Here is a 27112-nt window from a genome sequence, read left to right as displayed (position 1 = left end):
CTCCTCCTCCCCTCCTCCTCCTCCTCCATGCCCACATGCAGCTGGTGACAAGAGGGATTAAGTGGCTATAGTTTGAGGCGAGGCTCAGGTGACTCAGCCCTCACTCCTGTGAGTGAATGCTAATAAGCTCAGCATTTGGAGAGTGTGGTTCAGGCAAATAAACACAGCTGCAGTGGTAAAGGTACTGACAGCCATTTTATACCCAGAGAACAGAATTCACAACAGCCTTCTTCATTTCCGCTCTTCCCTGAGAAGCTTTAATAGGCTTAGGTCAGGTTGAAAAATCAGAAACACTTCCTGGGTCAGAGCAAAGGGAAGTGACCAGAAACGTCCCCCTTCCCCCTTCATTCAGACAAAAAAGAGTTTAATGGCGACAGAGGGAGCTTCCTCACTTAGCGACAGTGACATGCTTGAAAATATCTGATTAGGCACCTGAGTTTTAAATATTTGGTTTTAAGCTTATGTTTTAAGAAGTGAGCTAATCTGTCGCCATTCAGTGTTAATAGTTGAACATCGGCGCGTTGGCGTCCCCTGGTGGATATTTTTGGAATCTCTGCTTTAGCGGCTGCCCTGGGATGGCCTGCTGCAAACTCTCTGCCCATCAGGAGCTGAAGGGGCTTACCAGGGGGAAGAGTCAGGAGCTCAAAAAGGAGCAGAGAGGAAAGAGGGGAGAGCTGGACAGAATGATAGGGGAACGAAAACAAGGACCATTGAGAAGGTGATGTGGAACACCAGAAGCAAGCAAGGGTTTGTGTGCCCTCTTCCATGAGCTGTTCATCTCACAAAGTATTTGATACCATGTGTCACCCAGGGCAGTAGTTCTGGCGGGACTGGTGAGAGGCACAGCCCCTAGTCTGTCTCCTTGTGTTCCATGGGGTTCCACATGTGCCTTTAGGGAAGCAAGTCTAGTTGAGATGCAATTCACTTTCCTCTTCTGAAGCCAAGGGCAGTCTGAATGGCCACAGACCGTGAAGATTCTGGCCTGGCTGTTTCCATTCAGTTTCCAGACAGCGTGAGAGCAGACTGCCATGGCTGCCTTGTGCCTCTGGGCACAGCAGCTCCTGAAGAATAAACTTCATATGCTCATCACTGAATGTCATCAGTTTTCACCTAATCGTCAACTTGGTTTAATCTATCATTTTGTTTTGTGTTTGACCTGATATTTGTTATATAGTGGATCCTGGCCTTGAATTCCTGATTCTTCTGCTTCTACCTCTAAATGCACTACACACATACACAAATCTTTTAAATATTTCCTCACATGGATCATTCAAACTGGATACAACAATTATTTACTTACTCCTCACATTTTTTGAGATAGGGTCTCACAGGGTAATCCTAAACTCACACCACCTCCCCCTGCCACTCCTACTTAATTGTTCGTAGTTCTGAGATTACAGTGTGAACTGCCATACCTGGGTTTAGTTCCGCCCATCCTCCACCTCCCTTCCTTCCTATCTCCAGTCCTCTTTCTGTTTGTCTACCTATATTTTTCCCTCTGTCCCTCAAACCTTTCTCTCTCTCTCTCTCTCTCTCTCTCTCTCTCTCTCTCTCTCTCTCTCGGTAGTGTGGGTGATGTTAAGACAGAATCTTAAATGGCCCTGTCTGGCTGTGAGCTTCCTTTGAAGCCCACGTTGTTCTTGAACTCATAGGCATCATTTTCCCAGTTCCTAAGTGCTGAGGTAACGAGGCTATGCCACTGTTGTCTGAATACCTAGCTTCTACTTTATCATAACTCTTAAATGTGACTATTTTTTTATTTTTTATTACTTACACTTTATTCACTTTGTATCCCCCCCATAAGCCCCTCCCGATCCCACCCTCCCTCCCCCTTCTTCATGCATGCCCCTCCCCAAGTCCACTGATAGGGGAGGTCCTCTTCTCCTTCCTTCTGATCTTAAATGTGACTATTGATGCACCTATAATTCCCTCTACTTCTTTTATTCTGTTCTTCTCAACTTTCTATCAATTGTTACACAATCTAGGATCCTAGGGAAGCAGACTGTAAAATCAATCAATGGAGAGAGAGAGAGAGAGAGAGAGAGAGAGAGAGAGAGAGAGAGCGCTCCTAGAATCAACACTAGTGAAAGGGAAGAGGAGAAGGGAGAAAAGGAAAATGCGAAGAGATCAGGATTAGGGGTTATGATCTGAGGAGCCTTGAGAGGCTGACAGAACCTGCTAAGCTTACAAGTCTTCACAGCTAAGTGAGAACAGCAGAACCCACTGTTATACAATGACTGAGAACTACTATCCAAGTGAAGGACCGGTCTAATGGATATCAGACACTTGTCCATACAGAGTCAGCAATAGCATAGACCACAGGACAAACAGGAGTCCATAAGTTCAACTGCCTCCTGACAACAATCATGTAAATAGTAGCCTATAGCCTTTGAAGACCTAGAAAGATGCTCTTCCAGCCCCTCATCTCCTCCTGCTTTCGTAGTCTTTATTTTTTATTACTTGCTTATGAGGATATTTACTTTATTGTACTTACCTTTATTGTTCTTTTCTTTGTTCTCCTCACTCATAAATCCATTTAATTTAGTTTAGAAATGGTTTTTCTATTTGGAGGCAGTATTTTTTTTTCTTTTACTTAGTTTTGCTTTTCTCCCTTTCATTTCCCATGTGTTTCCTTTCCCTCTCTGCTATATTTCATAGCATTTTGACTTTACCTTATTTTAAAAATACTTTTATGCTTTTATTCCCATTATTTATTTAATTTTTCATAGAATTTAATTTGACCATATACTTCCCTCCTCTAACTCCTAAATGTTCTCCACCTTGCTACCCACTCAACTTCATGTTCTTTCTCCCTCTCACTTTAAAAACAGAATCAAAACAAAATAAAAATCAAACATGAAAACCAATAAGACAAAAAAATATCCAAATAAAGAAAAATGAAACAACACATGCACACACTCACACGCACACACTCACACACACAAAAAAACTCACAGAGTCCATTTTGTGTTGGCCAATTATTTCTGGGCAAGGAGCCTGCTCTGGAATATTCCTTCTTACCATTAACTGATTTTATTTTTGAAAATTTTTATTATTGGGAGATTATTTTTCATTTTTTATCTTACCTTTCTCTCTTCTTCTCCATAACAGCCTTCTCTACCATTCTTCTTTTTCATTTCATTTATTTAAACATTTTTTTAATTTTTCTGCTTTCTCTATAACCTTCATTTATCTCTTAATTTGTTATTTCCACAATATATTAATTATTTGTCTGATTGCTGTAATAAAAACAATTTAAAGAAGAGAAACTACTGAACTAGGGTATACTGAGGTTGGTAAAATGCCAGATGAAGATTTTCAAAGTTTTCTAGCAAAATTTAGCAGCGACTCAGGAGAAGATATAAACAAAGGTATTAATTCAGTCCAGGTTGTAGAGAGAAAAAAATAGAATCATAGAGGGAAAAAAAAAATCAGAAAATGCATGAGAAAATAAGCAATGTAGATAAAAAGTCAGCAACACAAAAGAACAATATCAGCAAGGAAATTGAAGTTTTGAGAAAAAAAATGGAAATGTTACAAATGTGTAACTCAATGAATCAAATACAAATGACAGGGAAAGTATTGCCAATAGACTCAGTCAAGCATAAAATAGATCAAGGATGAAGGACAAGACTGATGAAATACTACATTCAAGCATCATTAAGGGGCTTGCTTTATTTATTTATTTATCTTTATTTATTTATCTTTTTTGTTTTATTTTTTTTAATTTTTTTTATTTTTTTATCAGTTACATTTTATTAACTCTGTATCCCAGCCGTGTCCCGATCCCTCATTCCCTCCCAGTTCCTCCCTCCCTCCCTCATCTCCCCCGTGCCCCTTTCCAAGTCCACTGATAGGGGGAACCTCCTCCCCATTCATCTGATCCTGTTTTATCAGGTATCTTCAGGACTGGCTGCAAAGCCCTCCTCTGTGGCCTAACAGGACTGCTCCTCCCTTCGGGGGTGGGGAGACCAAAGAGCCAGTCATTGAGTTCCTGTTAGAAATAGTCCCTGTTCCCCTCACTTTGGGAAACCAATTGGTTACTGAGCTACCACAGGCTACATCTGAGTGGAGGTTCTAGGTTATATCCATACATGGTCCTTGGTTGAATGTCAGTCTCAGAAAAGACCCTGTGCCCAGATATATTTGGTCCTTGTGGAGCTCCTATCCTTTCCCCATCAGACTAACTCCCCTTCTTTCTTATGATTCCCTGTACTCTGCCAAAGGTTTGGTCATGAGTCTTTGCTTTGAAAACACTGCTAGTTAGAGTCTTTCAGATGCGCTCAGTAGACTCCTGTCATATGTTCAATGCACATCCCATCTGTCTTTCTAAACGAGGATTGATCATCTTACCCCATGTCCGCTCCATTGATTATCTTTTTTAGGTGTATAGATTTCATTATGTTTATCATATCTTATAGGTCTATATAAGTGAGTATATCCCATGTTTGTCTTTCTCCTTCTGGGATATTTCACTCAGAATGATCTTTTCTAGATCCCACCATTTGCCTGCAAATTTCATGATTTCCTCCTTTTTGATTGCTGAGTAGTATTCCATTGTATAAAAATACCACAATTTCTGTACCCATTCCACCATTGATGGACATCTGGGTTGTTTCCAGGTTCTGGCTATTACAAATAGAGCTGCTATAAACATGGTTGAGCAAGTGTCCTTTTTGTGTACTTGAACAAACTCTGGGTATATACCTAGCAGTGGTATAGCTGGGTCTGGAGGAAGCACTATTCCTATTTGTCTTAGAAAGTGCCAGATAGCTTTCCAGAGTGGTTGTACCAGTTTACATTCCCACCAGCAGTGGAGGAGGGTTCCCCTTTCTCCACAACCTCTCCAGCATGTGTTATCGCTTGAGTTTTTCATCTTGGCCATTCTGATGGGTGTAAGGTGATATCTCAGGGTCGTTTTGATTTGCATTTCCCTGATGGCTAATGAGGATGAGCATTTCTTTAAATGTTTTTCTGCCATTCGATATTCCTCTGTCGAGAATTCTCTGTTTAGCTCTGTTCCCCATTTTTTAATTGGATTACTTGGTTTGCTGCTTTTCAGCTTCTTTAGTTCTTTGTATATACTGGATATTAGTCCTCTGTCAGATAAAGGGTTAGTGAAGATTCTTTCCCAATCTGTAGGCAGTCGTTTTGTTTTGATGACAGTATCCTTTGCTTTACAGAAACTTTTCAGTTTCATGAGGTCCCATTTACTGATTGTTGTTCTTAGAGCCTGTGCTGTTGGTGTTCTGTTCAGGAAGTTGTCTCCTGTGCCAATGAGTTCTAGGCTGTTCCCCACTTTTTTTTTCCAATTGATTTAGGGTATCTGGTTTTATGTTGAGGTCCTTGATCCACTTTGACTTTAGTTTTGTGCAGGGTGATAAATATGGATCTATTTTCATTTTTCTGCATGTAAACATCCAGTTGGTCCAGCACCATTTGTTGAAGATGCTGTCTTTTTTCCATTGAATGGATTTGGCTTCTTTGTCAAATATCGAGTATTCATAGGTGTGTGGATTTATTTCTGGGTCTTCTATGCGGTTCCATCGATCCTCCTTTCTGTTTCTATGCCAATACCATGCAGTTTTTATTACTGTTGCCCTGTAGTACAGCTTGAGATCAGGAATGAAGATACCTCCAGATGATCTGTTGTTGTACAGGATCATTTTGAAGATTCTGGGTTTTTTGTTTCTCCATATGAAGCTGAGAATCTTTTTTTCAAGGTCTGTAAAGAATTGAGTTGGTATTTTGATGGGAATTGCATTGAATCTGTAGATTGCTTTTGGCAGTATGGCCATTTTCACAATGTTAATCCTACCAATCCATGAGCACGGGAGATCTTTCCATCTTCTGATATCTTCTTCGATTTCTTTCTTCAGAGACTTGAAGTTTTTCTCAAACAGGTCTTTCACTTGCTTGGTTAGAGTCACACCAAGGTACTTTATGTTATTAGTGGCTATTGTGAAGGGTGTTGTTTCCCTAATTTCTTTCTCAGCCGTTTTGTCTTTGGTATAGAGGAGGGCTTCTGATTTTTTTGAGTTGATTTTGTATCCTGCCACTTTGCTGAAGGTGTTTATCAGCTGAAGGAGTTCTCTGGTTGAATTTTTGGGGTCGCTCATGTATACTATCATATCACCTGCGAATAGTGACACTTTGACCTCTTCCTTTCCGATTTGTATCCCCTTGATCTCCTTTAGTTGTCTTATTGCTCTGGCTAGGACTTCAAGTACTATGTTGAAGAGATATGGGGACAATGGACAGCCTTGTCTTGTCCCTGATTTCAGTGGGATTGATTTAAGTTTCTCTCCATTGAGTTTGATGTTAGCTATAGGCTTGCTATATATTGCCTTTACTATGTTCAGGTATGTGCCTTGTATCCCTGATCTCTCCAAGACTTTAAACATGAATGGGTGTTGGACTTTGTCAAATGCTTTTTTGGCATCTAAGGAGATCATCATGTGGTTTTTCTCCTTCAGTTTGTTTATGTAGTGGATTACATTGATGGATTTCCGTATGTTGAACCACCCTTGCATGCCTGGGATGTAGCCTACTTGGTCATGGTGGATGATATCTTTGATGTGTTCTTGGATTCGGTTTGCAAGTATTTTATTGAGTATTTTTGCGTCAATGTTCATAAGAGAGATAGGCCTGAAGTTCTTTTTTTGTTGGGTCTTTGTGTGGTTTAGGTATTAAGGTGACTGTGGCTTCATAGAATGAGTTTGGTAGTGTTCCTTCTGTTTCTATTTTGTGGAATAGCTTGAGGAGAATTGGAGTTAGCACTTCTTTGAAGTTCTTGTAGAATTCTGTGCTGAAGCCATCTGGTCCAGGGCTTTTTTTGGAGGGGAGACTGTTAATGACTGCTTCGATTTCCTTGGGAGATATAGGGCTATTCAGTCTTTCTACCTGATCTTGACTTAGTTTTGGTAGATGGAATCAGAAAATGCATGAGAAAATAAGCAATGTAGATAAAAAGTCAGCAACACAAAAGAACAATATCAGCAAGGAAATTGAAGTTTTGAGAAAAAAAAATGGAAATGTTACAAATGTGTAACTCAATGAATCAAATACAAATGACAGGGAAAGTATTGCCAATAGACTCAGTCAAGCATAAAATAGATCAAGGATGAAGGACAAGACTGATGAAATACTACATTCAAGCATCATTAAGGGGCTTGCTTTATTTATTTATTTATCTTTATTTATTTATCTTTTTTTTTTAACGTGTTGATAGAAGCTTTATTCGTAATAGCCAGAATCTGGAAACAACCCAGATGTCCCTCAATTGAGAAATGGACACAGAAATTGTAGTACGTTTGCACAAGGGAATACTACCTCAACAATTAAAAACAAGGAAATAGTGGAATTTGCAGGCAAGTGGTGGGAACTAGAAAAGATCATTCTAAGTGAGGTATCCCAGAAGCAGAAAGACACACATGGTATATATTCACTTATAAGTGGATATTAGACATATAATATAGGACAAACATACTATAATCTGTCTCTGACATGAACTCAGTGGCCGGCTCCTTGACCACCTCCCCCTTGGGGCAAATCACCTTTTTATTGATTTTTTGTTTCATATCATGTACCCCAGTCCCACTCATATCCCCTTTTCCTCATATCTTCCCGTTGCCCTTGTAAGCTCCTCATAAATAAAAAACACAAAAACAAACAACAACAATAAAACAAAGCATAAAAAAAACATCTCATCATGAAAGCTGTAGTATGTCACACTGTATCCCACAGTATATTACTGTCCACAAATCTTCACTTGCATATCTTCATTGCAGTGAGTCATTGGTCTGGTTCAAGATCTCTGGCTTCTGTGACACCATCAGTATTGAATCCTCACTGGGACTCCCAGTTATCTTGTTGTTTCCTTGTGTCATGGAGATCCTGCAACTTTGGCACAGCAGAACTTGCTCTTTCAGGCTTCTCAGCCATTCACAGATGATACAGATTTGGGGATGTACCATTTCAAAGCACTGCATCTGGGCCTACATAATAGTAGCAGAATTGGTCAGCCCACCATCTCTTCCTTATCCATATCATCAGGGTGAACCCTCTGACTAAGCCACACAATGCTGCCACCAGTAAGATGCAGGGTCAACTTTTCTGCTCTCATGCTCTGGGGAGTGGGGTCACTCACTAGCACCCATGCTTCCAGAGCCAACTCCAATGTGCTGCCCAGTCTAGGCACAAGAGCCTACTCTCCCAAATAATGCAGCCTGTGAGGTGTTGGGACAAATCTCCTGTGCTATCACCATCAAGGCTAGATCACCCACACTCTCTTGACCAGGACCAGCATAACTGTGCTGCCCAGGTAAGGTGCAGGGCCTGCTCTCCTGACTGCTACAGGTGGTGAGGGTCAAGCATCACCCCTGCACCCACACCACCTCATGGCAGATAAGTGGTGGGGCCAAATCTCCCAAGCTCTCACCCTTGGGGCTGGTTCACCTGCATCCCCACCACCTTACATCTGATCCACAAGCAAGAAGTACACACACACACACACACACACACACACACACACACACACACACACACAGAGAGAGAGAGAGAGAGAGAATACACTAACTGAGAATGTCACAAGCTTTTGAAACCTCAGCACACACCTCCAGTGATACACCTCTAACAATGCCATACCTTCCAATCCTTTCCAACCATTTGCACTAACTGGAGAACAAGCATTCAAATATATGAGCCTAGGGGGGCCAGTCTCATTCAAACTATCACACATAGATATTTGCATATCTATGTTTTATACTACTCACCACGACAAGAAATAGAATCATCCAAGGCGACCATCAGCAGAATAGAAAAAGAGACTGTAGTACATATGCACAGTGGAATTTTATGTACCCATTAAAATGATGACATTTTCACAAAAGATGGATGCAACTAAATATAATTATGTTAAACAAATAAGCCAGACTCAGAAAGCAAACACTGCATGTATTCTCTTACATGAAGAACTTGGGTTTTGAAAAATGTATGTATGTATTGACATATACATGTTTGTAATTTATAAAACTAGAAAGAAGAATGAATTTTAAGCAAGGTGACTAATGACATAGTAAAATCTTAATGTAATGGGAAAGCAGAGTCAGGACTAAATGGGTTTCTTAGCTTTAATTGTCAACTTGGCACAGTCTAGAGTCATCTAAGAGGAAAAAGGGAGGTATTATCATAGTTATAAAGGGGAGGTGTTATCATAGTTATCAGCTGGGAGTGGTTTAGTATTGAACCAGAACCCAATTGGCAGTGATTGTTGCAATGCTACTTATCTGCCATTTTAGAAATTGTATGAGGCAGTGTTCCAGAAGGGGTAGGGCTCCAATGGCCAATATGGGGTCGAGGAGGAGAAGAAGCCAAGGTATAAGAGGGTCTGAGTACCATGGTGTAGGGGTGTTGCGTGCATAGTGTGCCCAGAGATGTTGGTGGAGATCTCTCAGCACTGTGTGTCTTGTTCTACTAGCCCATATTCACTGGCATAGAAGCAACATTCCTCCTCCAACACAATGCAAGGCCCTCCCTGTTCATCAATCAGTAAATCTAGGGCTCTTTGGTTTTGTAGAGCAACCCCCTACCTAGGGAGGTGATCTGTTTATGGAGGGACTAGAGACTGTCCATAGTGGAAGCCATGGGCTGGTCAAGCTTGTTCTGGAAGTCACTAACAAGATGGTGTATTTGGATGAGGGCTACTTCAGTGGCTCCCGTGGCTCCTAGTATGAAGGTGAGGCCCAGTCTGATGAGCAGAGGGAAGAAGATCTCTCTTTTCTTTCAGTCTCCTTCCCCTGCTTTAAAGTGAGTTCCTCAGGTTCATAGAGATAAACCTAGGAAACAGTCATTACCATGGAGCAGAAATCTTGAAAAGGGGGGTTAATGCAGGAACCAGTAGTATTATTTTATGAGAAAGGAGAGTCATGGGTTAGCACACATTGGCCTTGTGGCAGTGCTGTTACAGGAACATACAGGATGGGATCTTCAAGAGGGCCCTATAATTCAAAAGGGAAGCTGTAAATTGGAGAGAGGGATGTCTTGCAAAATTCATGTGGGCAAGGGTCCATGTGGTTCATGAAGCGAGGTGTTAATGGGAATAGCTGCTAATAGTGGCTGGGAGAGGGAAACATAGAAAAAGCATTGAGAGGAGTTGTGGTGGGTGTTTAGGGGAACAAGGGGAATACTGAATGTATTCTAGCCAGAAGAGCATGGCTTGGGCCTACTTCTGATTTTGATTCTTCTGTTGAAGAATGTTAATGTGGGTAAAAGATGGATTTGGAGGCAGGAACAAGCTGGCAAGAGAGGTGCTAGTAGACTATGGGATATTTAGAATAGCCATTAGAGTAGAGCTTACCCACGATTTTCATTTGCCATTGTTCATCTTAGGGATGGAGACTGAAAATGAGTTTTAAGGTTGACAAGCATGGTGCCACCATGACTGGTGGATTCAATTTGACATCCCCAGTGTCTGCAACCTCCATGCGTGGAGGCTTGCTGGGGGCAGTTAACCTGTGTTGCTGTAAGGAAAACAGAGGAAAGGGATAGTGGAGATAGAATTGGGGTGTAGAAGAATATCATTCCTGGTCCAGCATCCTTCAAGTGGACAGTCCTGGGTTCCTAAGATTGTGTTGTGTCAGTTGTCAGTCTCCCTAGCAAAGAATCTCAAGTGGTGGGTATTGGGAGGATTGGAAGAGGTTGAGTAGTGTCAGGGTTAGAATGAAGAATTAAAAACAAAACAAAACAAAACAAACAAACAACAACAACAACAACAAAATAGTCACAGGAATAGAGGAAAGGAAAACCTGTAAAGTGGCCATCAGTTCATGGATGTCCTTCCAGGAGATCTTGTTGTTTTATTGGGGGGTGGGTTTCCTCTGCCCCCTTGGTCTTTGATCCATCATCGAGAGGGGGATCATCTTATTCAGGGGAATGGCATTGGACATTTCTGGCAGTGACACAAATATGCCTACGGTGGTCCTACGGAAAGACACAAACAATAATTCTTCCAGTTGGAAGGAGGTGGTCTGGTCCCTTCCAAATCCCATCAAAGATCTTGATCATGCCATCATATTAGGATTGGAGGAGTTATCACAGGTGTGTGCCAATGGAGGGACCTAGAAGGGTGTTTGGAGCTCTTGTAAGTATTAAATATATTTAAAGTAGTCAGAAAAATCATTAATTGTACGTTAGCGGTGGGGTAGGTTTTGTTTTTTGTTTGATAAACTGGACTTTTAGAGTTTAATGTTTGTTTGTTTTTTTATAATATCCCTTGGCCCTGATGGTTGTGAGGAATCTCTGTGTGGTGGGAAATTTCTCATTGTGAACAGTAGGTTTTGAATTGGGAGCTAGTAAATGCAGGGCCATTGTAAGTTTTTTTTCTTTCTTTCTTTCTTAATTACACTTTATTCACTTTGTATCCCCCCTTTGGATCTCTCCCTTCTACCATCCCAATCCCTCCCTTCCTCCACCCTCTGCATGCATGTCCCTCCCCGAGTCCACTGATAGGGGAGAACTTCTTTTCCTTCCTTCTGATCCTAGTCAATTAGGTCTCATCAGGAGTGGCTGCATTGTCTTCTTCTGTGGCCTGGTAATACTGTTTCCCCTTCAGGGGGAGGTAATTAAAGAGTAGGCCAATCAGTTCATGTCAGAGACAGTCCCTGTTCCTATTACAATGGAACCCACTTGGATACTGAACTGCCATGGGCTACATCTGTGCAGGGGTCTTAGGTTATCTCCATGCATAGTCCTTGGTTGGAATATCAGGCTCAGGAAAGACCCCTGTGCTCAGACTTTTTTGGTTCTGTTGCTCTCCTTGTGAAGTTCCTGTCCTCTCCAGATCTTACTGTTTCCCACTTATTACATAAGATTCCATGCACTCTGCCCAAAGGTTGCCCATAAGTCTCAGCATCTGCATTGATAGTCTGCAGGGCAGAGCTTTTCAGAGATCCTCTGTGTCAGGCTCCTGACTTGTTCCCTCTTTTCCCCTTCTTCTGATGTCCAGCCTCTTTATCTGTTGAGGAATGGTCATGATGGCAAAGATGGAGAGCATATGATGAATCAGCCTTTTTGAGTTTTCTCTCTAAATGTGAGTATGTGTCTACAGTAAGTAACAAAGGCATATTTTTGTTGGCCAAATTGGGGGATGTGGATGACATCAATTTGCTGTAGGGCATAGGATTTGAGAACTCAGGAGCTAGTGCCCATGGTTTGTAGAGCTGTGGTAGTAAGAATGGATGCACAAGAAGAGCATGCTTTTATTATCCTCTGAAGTTGAGCAGGGGAGATGTGGGGGAAGCAGTCGTGAAGCCCTTTATAATTGTGTGTGTGTGTGTGTGTGTGTGAGTGAAATTGATCCACTTGCTTGACAGAGGCTAGCAATACTTCTATAGAGGCAGTCGAATCAGCAAAGGCATTTCTCTCAGATACTGGGTCTAGCAGGGGACTGACTGAGATAACATACTGTATGTAGTAGGGGGTGTCTCTTCCCCGTAAAAGGGTGGAAACCTATACAAGTAGAGGGGAAAGTGGATTGGCGTCTAATTTGACAAAGGATCTTGATAACTAGAGGAGCAAAGATTAAAGGGCCTATTGACTTCTTTTAGGGTTAAATAGATTTCATATAGTTTCCTATATCAGGGAGAGTGGTGGGAATAGCGGGTTTATCCCCAAGAGATCAGAATATTATTGCCTCTTGTTTCCTCTGTCAGTAAACTTTGAGGGAGGCCTGGTGATGGGCTTCTTTGCAACAAGTCAGGTGGGGGAGCCACTGCAACAGAGGGAGAAAACCTATTTTTGTTGTTGTTGTTAGGGTAATAGTTATCAACTTATCCTGGGAATCCTATTAGTTAATAGCAAAGCAGGAGTGATTTTTGAGTAGCAATTGAATATTGGAGATAGAAAAAAGGACAACAAGAACAACTGGTTCTTTCCCTAAGGGTTTCCCTCACCCCAAGGGGAAGGATTAACACTAACTTGAACATTTTTTAATGTAAACCTTTAATTTAGTAGCTTGAGTTTAATTTTTTTTAAATAATTTATTTAATTTTATTTTATGTGTGAAGGTGTCAGAGCCCTGTTGAATTGGCGATACAGACAGTTCTGAGCTGCCATGTGGGTGCTGGAAATTGAACCCGGACCTTTATAAAGAGCCATCTCTCCAGCCCCCTTTCCCTAAGACGTGTAGAGCTCTATGCTTGCCATTTTTTAATCTTAATAATCTGCCCCAGGTAAAGTAAAATATTGCAGCTTGTTTACATTATTTTCAGCATATAAATTACAAAATTATGTTTTCTTAAAGTTATATCTTGTGATGATTAATTTTAATTGTCAACTTGATCCGATTATGAAATGCCTGTGGCATTAGTGAGGCACACTTAGGGGTGTAATTTTAAGGGTGTTTAAAGAGAGGAAGAACTGAGACAAGATGACCTACCCTGTGGAGAGTGTCACCATTTCATGGTCTTGGATTCCTAACTGAATAAAAATAGAAAAGGGAAAAAGCCAGTTGGTTGCCACCATTCTCTTATCTTTGAATTCTGATCTGCTGAGATGTGTGCAACGAGGCATGCTCTCCGACCATAATAGATAATATACTATGAACTGTGACCCAAAATAAACCTTTTTTCTTAAGTTGCTTCATGTCATATATTTGGTCATAGCAACAAGATAAGTAACTAATACAAGTCAACAGAAAATTAGCAAAAATGCCTTCATTATTTGCAAAAGACAAAGCACTCCGTAAGGCTTTTCCAGTTTTAAGATAGGTCTTCAAATTTTGGTTTCTGCTTTACTCAGTGGGAGATACGATAATAAAATACCAAGAGGGTGGAGAGATAACTCAGTAGTTAAAAGGGCTTGCTGCTCTTCCACTGCACCTGAGTCAGGTTCCCATCACCCACATCAGAAAGATCACAATTCTCTGTAACTTCAGATCTAGGAGATCTGATGTCCTCTTCTAGCCCCTGTAAGAACCTGCACACACATGACATGCACTCCACCCAGATACACACCTACACACAAATTAAAAATGTACAAAGTAACTGGATGGATTATTGTTTTAATAGATTGTATCCACCATAACAGAATTCTAGACAGAGTGAGTTATAAAGGATTCTGAAGGATGGATGTCCATGCTCATTAAGATGGCATGTCATTTTCTATGTTTGTAGAATGACAAAATATTGAAAGGTCAGAACAACTATAGAGGTTATGGGAAGGAGAGACTTTTATAACAAAAAATCCCTTATTGGAGCCTTCATAAACTATGTTTCTCCAATAGGTTACAGCTCCCAACTTTGTTTCACTGAGCAAAGTTGCAAACACCTAAGTATGCATTTAAATAATGCATTTATAAATAATGGAAACAATCAAGATGTAACAATTGCCAAGTTATGCTGAGAGCTCATTTCGGAATTCACAGTGTTGTCATTTTGCTGTGTTTTCCTCCCATGGCAAAAAGAGTTCTGTGAGGCTGTCCTGTTCTGTGAGGCTACTATCCCATTCATGAAAGCAACATCCTTATAATTTTCCTCAGTGACTCCACCTTTTTAGAATTAAAGTTATTTATTTTTTACTCACTTTATATCCTCATTGTAGCCCCATCCCACCTTCCCTTCTTGTCCCAGCCTCCTTACCCCAACCTTTTCTGAGAAAAAGGGGATCCCCTCTTCCATCCACCCCAGCTCCTCAAGTAGCATAATGACTGAGTGTGCCCTCTTCTCCTGTGGTCTGCCAGGGGAAGTGATCAAAAAACTGGCAGCAAAGTCCATGTCAGATGCAGTCCCCACTTTACTTACTTGAGGACCCACATAAAGCCTAAGGTGCCCATTGGCTACATTTTGTGTGTGTGTGGGGGGGGGTGTTTAGGTCCAATTTATGCATGGTCCTTGGTTGATGCTTAAGCCTCTGCAAGCTCATCTGGGCTCTGGTTAGTTGGCTCTGTTGGACTTCTTGTGAAACTCCTGTTATCTTCAGGTCCTTTTCTCTTTCCTCCCACTTTTCTAAGAGACTTGCTACATATCACCCAATGTTTGGCTGTGAGTCTCAGCAGCTGTTTTGAGGCATTGCTGGGTAGAGTCCCTCAGGACAACTCTGTCAGGCTCCCATCTCCAAGTTTAGCAAAGCACTATTCATAGTGTCAGTGGTTGGCACTCTCCCATAGTGTGGATCTTTGGTTGGGCCAGGCAATGGTTGGGTGTTCCCCCAGTCTGTGCTCTATCTGCTCTGTCTTTATCCTTGCACGTGTTTTAGGCAGAGTAAGTTTTGGGTAAAATGTTTTGTGGGTGGTTTGGTGTTCCCCTCCCTGTACTAACAGACTAGTCTAGTTAAGGAGGGTCCTCTTTAGTCTCTATGGCCTCTGCTACTAGGAGTCTCTGCTTGATTCTCCCTCATATCCTCCTAGGAGCCTACCCTGACTTAGGTCTCCAGCTTGCCACAGAGATGCCCTCACCCTCAGTTTCTCTTTTTTCTATAGGCCTTCTTTCCTCTCTCTCCTGTGACTCCACCTCTTAATATCATCGTATTGGGAGTTGGAATTTCAAGATATGAATATTGAATGGTATACAATCATTCAAACATGCTCCTAGAATTTTTTTTATAATAATTCAATTCTTTCCCAGTGTACTTTGGATGTTCTTTTCATCCTGCAGGCAAAACAGTAACCTGGATGCTCGCTCACCTTCCCTTGGTCTGAGAGTATGATGACTCATAGAACTATTATTTGTAGTTAGACTTAATTCTAAGATTCTCCACTGAGTCTTGATGCAAATAGTTAAAGCTTTTATAGAGACAGTTGCAATAAATGAATTCTATCAAAAGGAATCCACCAAATTGTGATTGCAAATGAAATAGCTTTGTAGGGACAAGATGTACTCCCAACAAGAGAGCCTTATGTCTCTCTCCTCCCACTGCTTCACTTCTAATCTCGCTGCAGAAGGAAACATTTCAGCCAGGAACCAAGCAGAAATCATAACATTATCTTCTCAGACTCCTGAATTCACATCAGTACTTCAGAAGGGCTTCTTTGTTCATAGAAACTAAAGATAGTTTTGAAGGCCAGTTCCTTCATTCTTTTCCAAAGGCAATTATGTTTGGATTTTGGATTTATACCTATGCAAGCATTGCAATCTACAAATGTAAGTTTAGCAATATTCATGTGTTTCTGTTACCTAAAGTAATTTTATATGTCTATTTTATAAGATAATATAATTGTATTTCATATTTTGTTGATGATGTTTAGAATGTTTACTAGCATAAGGGGATTTTTTTTCAATGCAGTTTATTCAGGAACCTTGAACAATCATCAGACCCTGGCATAAGGGGATTTTAGAGTTAGTTAAATTACTTTATCTGTGTTATACATACCTTCTTTTTGTCTGGGGAAAGCAATATTTTTTTTCATAGATACCACGTGTTCTCTCAGTATATAAACTGAGAAACTTGTGAGAGAATAGGCCCATAACTCATTGTCATTTTTGTAGGTGGAAACAGTGAATCAGGAAGAGGAGAACCTATCAGCCAAGGTTAAATATCAAGCTCATCTTTTAGACATTCCAGGGTATCTTACAGGATCTTGAAATGCTTCATAAAACTGTTCTAAAACTTCTTTTCTAAAAACTGTCTTTTTAAAAACAATAAATATTTCTGTTTGTCAATTTCATATGAATATAAAGGTATGTGGTTATTTTCCCCTATTATCTTATAGTTCTCTCCTACCCTTTTAACAGCCTTGCATCTTCCTTAATATCTTTCCCAGGTTTACTAGGTTTTGTTTTGCTTAGTGTCCCACAGACTTTAACTAGAAAAGTATGGGTGGCATGAGTTTGGAACTAACCATCAGAGCCTGGTGGACTTATCACTGAACACACAACTGGGTACTATACCTCCCCAAGTCTCCCAGAATCTGTCAGTTGCCAATGGAGTATATGGTATGGCTCTTTGAACCACATCTCAGATAAGAAGAACCAAGTTGTATGATCTTAGTGCTAGTGTGAAGAGCTGCTCTGAGTTTTGATTGCCATGGCTCCATCATGCTTAGAAGATGGCATTTTACAACACCATTCTCCTGACCCTTACATTTTTATATACAAATTAGTTTACATGATTACTTTTTTGGAAAAGTTGTGGTGTTCTGGGGATAGATTGGGTGAATTTTCCAAAACTATCTTGAGCAGAACTCATGACATTTCAAAGCCCCAGAAAGTCTGAAAAAGACCAGACTACCCAGTATAAAAGTGAACATCTCAGGTGCTGAGACGTATAAGCTCCTGATTTTTTATTCATGAATCTGTATTTCCAAAGACAATGTCTTGTGTGATAGCACAAGTGAGGACAGTTCCCTTCTGGTTAAAAGTTTTTATTTTATTTATTATTATTATTATTATTATTTTTTGTTTTGTGAGACAGGGTTTCTCTGTGTATTCCTGGCTGTCCTGGAACATGATCTGTAGAAAAGGCTGGCTCAAAAAGCTGTTTACCTGTGCTTCCTGAGTGCTGGAACTAAAGGCATGTGTCACCATCACCCAGCCATCCATTAAATATTTAAAATTAATTTTCTTTAATGAAAAATGTTTTCCATTATGGGATCTTTTAAGAATGATTTTTTTTTCCAAGATTTTTTTTTCTCAAGATGTTTTTTTTTCTCATAGTTGAAAAATGTTATCTTTTTTGTACTACTGAAAATGTCAGAATCTTTTCTCAGCTATAACACTAACCACAGCAACCTGAAGGAAGTAACATGAATTCTGATCTTCAGAATTAATTTGTAAGTCTTTTGCAATTAGATGAGGTATGTTTATTAAGTTTAAAACAAATAAACCTGTTGTGTCACAGGTAAGTTTATATGTTTATGTCACATTGAGCTTACCACTGTCATGTCTTTAGTTTGTTTGGTCCTCACTATTACACTTACGATGATGGCTTGCATACTTTCACTTTAAAGATCTGCTTGAAGCAATTTTTTTCTTTGTTGTTTTCCTCGCTGCCCATGCCACCCTCTTCCACTAGAGGGTGTTATTACCTCCAAGACTACTACAGTAATGCACAGTTTTAAGAATTAGACAAGCTGAAGACAGGTCTGTGCTTACCAAAAAGGCCAATTAGTCTGAATTATTGGTATCCATGTCCCTCTCCTCCAAAGTTATGCACTGTTTCATCTTTACCTATTTTTAAAAGTCTCAAAAATATCTATTGAGAGGGTATTGTATATAAGATACTAGGGTGGGCACTGAGACATGATTTGAGTTAAAGACAGGCTAGGATATTAGCCGCATACAGTAAGTAGAGTGGCAAAGAAGGTAAATAGCATACATTATTCTTTGGCATGCCGTGAATAAAGAGAACAGTATCATTCGTATCACTGCATTGGCAATCCCCTGAGGCTCTGGAGGTCAGGAGGAAAGGAGTGGTAAAAGCTATCTCCAGGTCTAGGATCTGACTGTGTAGTCCCGTGGTCTCAGATATCAAATGCACCAAAAAGTAGAAATATTTATTGTAGCCATTTCATTGGATTTATTTTTCAGTTTTAGGGCAATAAAAAAATGTACAGAAAACCACATATATAGAAATAAGTATCACCCCATGTTCCTATCAACAAGAATTTTCCATTTTTTCTTTTTCAAAATTTAAAAGATTATGTGTGTACACACACACACACACACACACACACACACACACACACACACATATCTATCTATCTATCTATCTATCTATCTATCTATCTATCTATCTATCTATCTATCTGCATGTACACCTGCATGCCAGAAGAGGGCATCAGATCACACTATAAATGGTTGCGAGCTACCATGTGGTTTTTGGGAACTGAACTCATGACCTCTGGAAGAACAGATATTGTTCTTTATTTTATATATATATATATATATATATATATATATAATTTTTATAATAATTACAGTTTATTTTTTTTGTATCCCAGCTGTAGTCCCCTCCTTTATTCCCTCCCAATCCCACCCTCCCTCCCTCATCTCCTCCCTGCCCCTTTCCTAGTCTACTGATAGGGGAGGTCCTCCTCCCCTTCCATGTGACCCTAGTTTATCAGGTTTCATCAGGACTGGCTGCAAAGTCCTCCTCTGTGGCCTGGCAAGGCTGCACCCCCCTCAGAGGGAGCTGATCAAAAAGCCAGCCACTGAGTTCAAGTCAGAGACTGGAAGAAGCTAGCTGTGCATGCATATGTTAATTTATTGCCCTCTGTCACCTTGGCTTCCCAGCAATGAAGGAGTAAAACCTGGAATTATGAACCAAATAAGCCTTTCTCCCTTAAATTACATTTATTGGGGTATTTTTTAAATCGCTGTAGCAGGACAGGCAGTGTACACAACAGGAAACATGAAAGTGGAAAGAGATTGTAGGGGGACAGGCACAGGGAAGGACACAGATGGTGGGACATAGGGCTAGGCAAAGCAAAGTGTTTATAAAAATGCCACAATGAAAACTGTTACTTTGTATCCTAAAGTTAAAAACAAATTAAAAGTTTTAAAAAGTAGGGTTTTTTTTAAGTACACTATAGAAAAATGTGTAAAATTCAGAAATATGCAAATCATCTGTAGCCCACTACTTTGAATCATAATTAATGCTAATTGTGATATATTGCTCCCTAATGTTTTCGGCACAGTATCTTCTTCTTCTTCTTCTTCTTCTTCTTCTTCTTCTTCTTCTTCTTCTTCTTCTTCTTCTTCTTTTTTTGGAGTTACACAGTAAAATTTATAGCACAGACATGACTCTCATAAGACATCATTGTGTTATTTATAAATAGAATGTATACAGCAAACGCCATGTACAGTAATTTTCACTGTTTAATACATGAACTAGAGCTGACTTATGATCTTACTAATGTTATAACATTAGTGTGATATCCGATGTAAAGTATGATCAAATCAAATCTTGGGAGCAATTAACCTCAGAAATTATATATTTCTTTTTTTTAAATTTTTCATCAATTACACTTTATTCATTCTGCATCCCCCCATAAGCCCCTCCCTCCTCCCCTCCCAATCCCACCCTCCCTCCTCCCTCTGCTTGCATGCCACTCCCCAAGTCCACTAATAGGGGAGGTTCTCCTCTCCTTTCTGATCTTAGTCTGTCAGTTCACATCAAAAGTGGCTGCATTGTCCTCTACTATGGCCTGGTAAGGCTGCTCCCCCCCCAGAGGGAGGTGATCAAAGAGCAGGCCAATCAGATTATGTCAGAGGCAGTCCCTCTTCACATTATTATGTAACCCAATTGGACTCTGAACTGCCCTGGGCTACATCTGTGCAGGGGTTCTGGGTTATCTCCATGAATAGTCCTTGGTTGGAGTATGAGTCTCTGGGAAGTTCCCTGTGTTCAAATTTTCTTGTTCTGTTGCTCTCCTTGTGGAGACCCTGTCCTCTCCAGCTCTTACTATTTCCCAGTTCTTACCTAAAATTCCATTCACTCTACCCAACAGTTGCCCTAATGAAAATGAAGACACAACATACCCGAACTTGTGGGACACAATGAAAGCAGTGCTAAGAGGAAAGTTCATAGCACTAAGTGCCTTCAAGAAGAAATTCGAGACAGCTCAATCAAGCACCTTAATGGCTCACTTAAAAACCCTAGAAAAAGAAGAAGCAGACACACCAAGAAGGAGTAGACGGCTGGAAATAATCAAACTCAGGGCTGAAATCAATCAATTGGAAACAAATAAAACAATTCAAAGAATCAATGAAACCAAGAGCTGGTTCTTTGAGAAAATCAATAAGATCGCCAAACCCTTAGTCAGGCTAACTAAAAGGCAGAGAGACACCACCCAAATCAACAAAATCAGAAATGAAAAGGGGGATATAACTACAGACACTGAGGAAATCCAAACAATCATTAGGACTTACTTCAAAAGTCTATATGCCACAAAATTTGAAAATCTAAATGAAATGGACAATTTTCTTGATCGATATATTTCTTTAATAAGTTTGCTTAATGGTTTGCTATTCAAAGTATTATCAAGTAATCATTGAAGAACTCCCGCAAAACTGAGACCATGTCTAATAATCGTTAGTAGGGTCCACACAGTATCTTTTACCTATTTTTACTTATTTTTATTTTTTAAGCTTTTTTTAAACTTATTACAGTGTATTCACTTTGTACCCCTCTTGTAGCACCCTCCCCCCCTCCCCTCCCAACCCCAACCTCCCTCCCCCTTCTCCACCCATGTCCCTCCCCCAGTTCACTGATGGGGGAGATCCTCCTCCCCTTCCTTTTGACCCTACCCTATAAGGTCTCATCAGGACTGGTTGCATTGTCTTCCTCTGTGGCCTGGTAAGGCTGCTCCCCCCTCAGGGGAGAGTGATCAAAGAGCCAGCCACTGAGTTCATGTCAGAGACAGTCCCTGTTCCCATTACTATGGAACCCACTTGGACACTGAACTGCCATGGGCTATATCTGTGCAGGGGTTCTAGGTTATCTCCATGAATGGTCCTTGGTTGGAGTATCAGTCTCAGAATGACACCTGTGCCCAGGTTTTTTGGTTCTGTTGCTCTCCTTGTGGAGCAGCTCTCCTCTCCAGATCTTACTATCTCCCCCTTCAACCCAGATGCCCCTCAGTTGAGGAATGGATACAGAAATTGTGGTATATCTACACAATGGAATATTACACAGTAATAAAAAAAAAACAAGGAAATCATGAAATTTGTAAGCAAATGGTGGGAACTGGAAAAGATCATCCTGAGTGAGATATCCCAGAGGCAGAAACACACACAGGTATATACTCACTCATAAATGGGTATTAGATATATAATATAGGATAAACATACTAAAATCTGTACATCTAAAGAAACTTATCAAGAAGAAGGACTCTGGCTAAGGTGCTCAATCCCCCTTCAGAAAGGCAAAGAAGATGGATATCAGAAGAGGGAGAAAGCAGGGAACAGGACAGGAGCCTACCACAGAGGGCTTCTAAAAGACTCTACCCTGCAGTGTATCAGAGCAGATGCTGAGACTTATAGCCAAACTATGGGCAGAGTTCAGGAAATTTTTATTTTTTATATTAATTACAGTTTATTCACTTTCTATCCCAGTTGTAGCCCCCTCTCTCATTCCCTCCCAATTCCACCCTTCCTCCCTCATCTCCTCCCATGCCCCTCATCAAGTCCACTGATAGGGGAGGTCCTCCTCCCCTTCCATTTGATCCTAGTCTATCAGGTCTCATCAGTACTGGATGCATTGTCTTCCTCTGTGGCCCAACAAGGCTGCTCCCCCCTCAGGGGGAGGTGATCAAAGAGCCAGCCAGTAAGTTCATGTCAGAGACATCCCTGTTCCCCTTACTAGGGAGCCCACTAGGATACTGAGCTTCCATTATCTCCCCCTTTTTTCATAAGACTCCCTGCACTCTGCCCAAAGTTTGGCTATGAGTTTCAGCATCTGCTTTAATACCCTGCTGGGTAGAGTCTTTCACAGGCTCTCTATGGTAGGCTCCTGTCCTGTTTCCTGTTCTCTCCCTCTTTGGATTTCTGAATGAGGATTGAACATCTTACCCAAGACACTCCTTCTTGCTTAACTTCTTTAGGTGTACAGATTTTAGTATGTTAATTCTATATTATATGTCTAATATCCACTTATAAGTTAGCATATACCATGACTACACACTGTCTTAAAATGATCCTTGTATTATAGTTATTACTTTATACTATATTTTAATTTAATTTTTTATTTGGTTTTTTAGGATTTTCAATATTCTGCTTTAAAATTTTTAATCTTCTTACATCAGTTGAGGCTTGCTTTGTGACCAACTACATGGTCAGTTTTGGAGAAGGTTCTATGTGATGCTGAGAAGAATGCATATTCTTTTGTGTTTGAAAGGAATGTTCTGTAGATACTTGTTAGGTCCATTTGATTTATGACAGCTGTTTGGTTTCATTATTTCTCTGTTTAGTTGCTGTCTCAATGACCTGTCCATTGGTGAGAGTGTGGTGTTGAATTCTCCCACTATTAATGTATAGGGATCAATGTGTGATTTAAGCTTTAGTAATGTTTCTTTTACAAATGTGGGTGACTATGTATTTGGGGCATAGATGTTCAGAATTGAGATATCATGTTGGTCGATTTTTCTTTTGATGAGTATGAAGTCTTTTTCCATCTCTTTTGATTAATTTTGTTTGAAAGTCAATTTTATTAGATATTAGAAAGTCTATTTTATAAGATATATTATGTATGAATGAATTTTTAAGATATTAATAGATATTTTACTAGATATTAGATATTACCATTTCATTAATTTCATTTACAAATATTTTCTTTGTTTTGTGGATTTAGTGTTTTGATAATTATGTGGTGGGATGTAATACTATTCCAGATTGTTTCTTGGGTACATTTGCTTGGAAAGCCTTTTTATAGCCCTTTTTCTCGAAAGTAATGTCTATCCTTGTTGCTGAGATGAGTTTCTTTTATGCAGCAGAATGATAGATCCTTCTTATGCATCCATTCTGCTAGTCTTTTTATTGGAGAATTGAGTCCGTTGGTATTGAGAGATATTAATGACCAATGATTGCTAGTTCCTGTTATTTTGATGTTGGTGGCTGTAGTGTGCTTGTGGGTTTCTCTTCTTTTGGTTTTGCTGCAGTGGAATTATTTCCTCTGTTTTCTTGGGTGCGGTTAACCTCCCTGGTTTGGAGTTTTCCTTTTAGTATCTTTTGTAAGGCTGGATTTGTGCACAGATATTGTTTAAATTTGGTTTTGTCACAGAATATCGTTTTCTCTATCTATGATGGTTGAAAATATTTGGGGCTGACATTTCTGGTCTTTTAGTGTCTGTCTGTAAGACATCTGTCTATGCCCTTCTGGCTTTCAGATTTATTCGTTTCCTCTTTTAAAAAAAGGCCTTTATGAGCTTCATAAGAATAGACTTAAAGTCTTTTCTTGTGTTTCAGTTGTGTTAGGATATCCAGGGCTTGCTGTGGTAGGATAGTTGGGTTTTGGTGGTACCATATTGCCCTGGCTCTTGTTGGATATGTTCTTATGCGGGTCTTTAGCTATGTGGTTGTCCCTGGTGTTGGTTGGTCTTTACTGGTGTCCACTGGACTCTTTAGAAGTCAAGAAGAGCTCTGGGTCAGAGGCTGGATGTTACTGGGGTCCTGAAGCCCTCCCTGGGGTGAAGGGTAGAACCGGGTGATCCTGAGGATCTGATGGTCTCCTTGGGAGGATGGGTAGGACTGTTGGCCAGAAGCTGATGATCCTGGAGCCCTTGAGCCCTCCTTGGTAAGGCAGGTAGAGCTGTGGGTTGGAGGTTGGAACCCTGTCCATGGGGACCCCTGCAGGAATATGGAGCCTGGGAGCCCTTCTTGGGAAGGTGGATAGACCCAGCATTCACTGGGAAATACAGATGTGGGCATTTGAAGGTCAGCATCATGGTCACACACTTTCTCGGCAATCACTGAGCTTAACCTCCTCCCAGGCTCCTAGTCATGACTGTCTCCTCTTGTGTCTCCTGGCGTAAAACAAAACAAAACAAAACAAAATAAAAAACAAAAATTGCTTTAGGATTTTGATAGTGGCCCATCCTATAGATGTAGCAAGAATACGGATAATAATGCCATCAATTAGATATTTTGTTAGTTTCCTTTTTTCTATTAAAATTATATATGCTCTTGTATGTAAATGTGACAGTCCAAATCATTTTTCTGCAATGGAGTTTCTTTGTTGGTATTATAAATTAAAGGACAACATTATAGCTTTATTTGGCTAAATAATATGTGCTTATTATACACCATGTAGAAAACATGTACCCAAAGAGGAGAAAAATTACCCATCTTGCTATTTAAGGATAACCGCCATTGACCCATTCTCTATACTTCATGTGCTCTTTCACAAGCTTTTACTTAACGTAGTCCTGCACATTTTTTACTTTTGCGATTTTTCGTGCTTTCACTGATTAAATAGAACTTCATTGTATAAAATAACTACAATTTATTTCACCAAGATGTTACAGTTGAACATTGATGTTGTCTTATTTTCCCTGTATTGTAGGTTGTAGACAAAACACATGTAGTCATTCTTTTTATAAGCATATTTTTGTTTCCTTTAAATAAATTTCTGAACATTACATTTTTTTTCCACATGTATCCATATTTTTAAGGTTTTAAAAGGCTTTCTTTCCTTCCTTCCTTCCTTCCTTCCTTCCTTCCTTCCTTCCTTCCTTCCTTCCTTCCTTCCTTCCTTCCATCTTTGAGAGACTAAGTATTGGATTCTCTTCCCTTCAGGCCCGAAATTCTTGGGATTACTGACCATTTTACCAATTTGAGTACAAATAGTATTTTATTTTGAGACTTATATTTCTTTAATTCCTAGTGAGGCTGATTCCCCCTTTTGTCCAATTTTCTGTGCTGGAGTGGGGATTTTTTTACTTAATTTTAAAAGAAATTTAAAAATAAGCTTTGAATACCAATTTATTCTTGTTCATGAAGATATTTTTCTTTGACTCACTGTGAGAACTACAAGCCTATATTTTCTAATATCTTAACTACACTCCTAAAAGTATCCCTCTTATAGTAGCACTCTGGATTCGTTTGCTAATGTGCCATTTAGGACATTTGCATCTATATTTGGAAGTGACATTACTTGGTTGTCTATTTCCTTCTGCATGCATTTATGTGGATATTTGTCAGGTTTTGTGGTCAGGATAACTTTAATTCTAAAAAATGAATGGAGCATCCGTCTTTCTTTTCTTTTATACTAGGGAACACATTCAGGGCATGGAAATTATCTGTTCCCTGAGAATTAGAAAGAATTTACTTGTGAAGCTGTCTAGGTAACAATCATGGGAGGAAATAGGGTTTTTTTTTAACAGCCTAATCTCCCCATGTTTCATACTTGTTTGTGATTCCAGTTTGCTAATTTTCTTAGCAAATTATCTGTTTTTGAGATTTTCAAATTTGACAACATTTTCTGTGTTATTGAAATATATCTTAATGCACACATAGAACAAATCAATTTTTACTGTATAATCAGAGATTGACTACCATCAACACATTGACACTTTGAAAACCTCAGAAAGAAATCCATTAAGTAATCACAACTCATTTTCACTCAAATGCCACTGCACCACACACACCACATCCTGGTCATAGTCAGTCACTAACTTATTTTTGTTTATAAAAATGTACCTATTCTGGCTACTTCATATGAATGAAATCATACACTATATTGACTTTTATGACTGACTACCATGTATATGTCAATATTTCTTTTTATTATCATTTATTACAATTTATTCACTTCATATCCCGTCTGTGGCTCCCTCCCTTGTCTCCTCCCAATCCCATCCCCTCTCCCTCTTCTTCATCTATGCCCCTCTTCTAGTCCACTGATAGGGGAGGTCCTCCTCCTCTTCTATTTGACACTAGCCTATCAGGTCTCATCAGGACTGGTTGCATTGTCTTCCTCTGTGGCCTGGCAAGGCTGCACCCCTCAGGGGGAAGTGATTAGAGAGCCTGTCACTGAGTTCATGCCAGAAAAAGCCCCTGCTTCCCTTACTAAGGACCCCACTTGGAGAATGAGTCTATGGGCTACATCTGAACTGGGGTTTTAAGTCCTCTCTATGCATTGTCCTTGGTTGGGTTATCATTCCTTTCAGGGCTCCCAGGGCTCAGTTTTTACAGCTCTGTTGGTCTCCTTTTGGAGCTCCTGTCTCCTCCAGGTCTTTTTATCTCCCCTTTCTTTCATAAAATTCCATACCCTTTGCCCAAAGTTTGCCTTTGAGTCTCAGCCTCTGTTTTGATGCCTCTATCAATAGAGTCTTTCCAAGGCTCTTTGTGGTAGGCTCCTGACCTCTTCCCTGTCTTCTCCTTCTTTCAGTGTCTGTCACATTTGCCCTTCTGAATGAGGATTGAGCATCTTCCCTAGTCTCTTCCTTGTTGTTTAGCTTCTTCAGGAGTATAGATTTTAGTATGTTTATGCTATATTATATGGCTAATATTCATTTATGAGTGAGTATATACTATGTGTGTCTTTCTGCCTCTGGGTTATCTCACTCAGGATGATCTTTTCTAGTTTCCACCATTTGCCTGCAAATTTCATGATTCCCTTGTTTTTAATAGTGGAATAGTATTCCATTGTGTAAATGTACTACAATTTCTGTACCCATTTC

General features: G+C 40.0%; 1 long non-coding RNA gene across 1 annotated transcript in view; it reads left to right on the top strand.

The window, feature by feature from the left end:
• Window positions 1–12028: 12028 nt before the first annotated feature.
• LOC132651487 (uncharacterized) overlaps window positions 12029–27112 on the top strand; it is a 73331-nt gene continuing 58247 nt past the window's right edge. Inside the window, exon 1 of the long non-coding RNA XR_009589127.1 lies at window positions 12029–12088. This is a non-coding gene — a long non-coding RNA (uncharacterized LOC132651487). The remainder of the gene's footprint in view (window positions 12089–27112) is intronic.

Source organism: Meriones unguiculatus, assembly GCF_030254825.1.
Source record: "Meriones unguiculatus strain TT.TT164.6M chromosome X unlocalized genomic scaffold, Bangor_MerUng_6.1 ChrX_unordered_Scaffold_30, whole genome shotgun sequence".
NCBI lineage: Eukaryota > Metazoa > Chordata > Mammalia > Rodentia > Muridae > Meriones > Meriones unguiculatus.
This window is presented reverse-complemented; position numbering and strand designations above follow the sequence as displayed.